The sequence below is a fragment of the Mandrillus leucophaeus genome, unplaced genomic scaffold, assembly GCF_000951045.1.
Source record: "Mandrillus leucophaeus isolate KB7577 unplaced genomic scaffold, Mleu.le_1.0 Scaffold84, whole genome shotgun sequence".
In the NCBI taxonomy this organism is placed as follows: Eukaryota; Metazoa; Chordata; class Mammalia; order Primates; family Cercopithecidae; genus Mandrillus; species Mandrillus leucophaeus.
Genome location: NW_012109141.1, coordinates 1841188 through 1842480, shown reverse-complemented (window position 1 = coordinate 1842480; position 1293 = coordinate 1841188).

Here is a 1293-nt window from a genome sequence, read left to right as displayed (position 1 = left end):
TTTTTTCTAATTCTGTGAAGAAAGTCAAAGGAAGCTTGATGGGAATGGCATTGAATCTATAAATTACTTTGGGCATTATGGCCATTTTCACAATATTAATTCTTCCTATCCATGAGCATGGAATGTTTTTCCATTTGTTTGTGTCCTCTCTTATTTACTGAGCAGTGGTTTGTATTTCACCTTGAAGAGGTCCTTCACATACCTTGTAAGTTTTATTCCTAGGTATTTTATTCTCTTTGTAGCAATTGTGATTGGGAGTTCACTCATGATTTGACTGTTTGTCTATTATTAGTGTATAGAAATGCTTGTGATTTTTGCACACTGATTTCGTATCCTGAGATGTTGCTAAAATTGCTTATCAGCTTAAGGAGTTTTTGGGCTGAGACGATGGGGTTTCCTAAATATGCAATCATGTCATCTGCAAACAGAGACAATTTGACTTCCTCTCTTCCTATTTTAATACCCTTATTCTTTCTCTTGCCTGATTGCCCTGGCCAGAACTTCCAATACTGTGTTGAAAAGGAGTGACGAGAGAGGGTATCCTTGCCTTGTGCCAGTTTTCAAAGGAAATGCTTCCAGTTTTTGCTCATTCAGTATGATATTGTCTGTAGTTTTGTCATAAATAGCTCTTATTATTTTGAGATCTGGTTCATCAATACCTAGTTTATTGAGTGTTTTTAGCATGAAGTGGTGTCAAATTTTATCAAAGGCCTTTTCTGCATCTATTGAGATAATCATGTGGTCTTTGTCATTGATTCTGTTTATGTGTTGGATTACATTTATTGATTTGTGTATGTTAAACCAACCTTGCATCCCGGGGATGAAGCTGACTTGATCGTGGTGGATAAGCTTTTTGATGTGCTGCTGGATTCGGTTTGCCAGTATTTTATTGAAGATTTTTGCATCGATGTTCATTAGGGATATTGGCCTGAAATTTTCTTTATTTTGTTGTGTCTCTGCCAGGTTTGGGTATCAGGATGATGCTGGCCTCATAAAATGAGTTAGGGAATAGCCTCTATTTTTATATTGTTTGGAATAATTTCAGAAGGAATAGTATCAGCCCTTCTTTATACCTCTGTTAGAATTCGGCTGTGAATCCATCTGGTCCTGTGATTTTTTTTGGTTGGTAAGGTATTAACTACTGCCTCAATTTCAGAATTTGTTATTGGTCTATTCAGCGATTTGACTTCTTTTTGGTTTAGTCTTGGGAGGGTGTATGTGTCCAGGAATTTATCCATTTCTTCTAGATTTTCTAGTTTATTTGTGTAGAGGTGTTTGTAGTATTCTCTGATG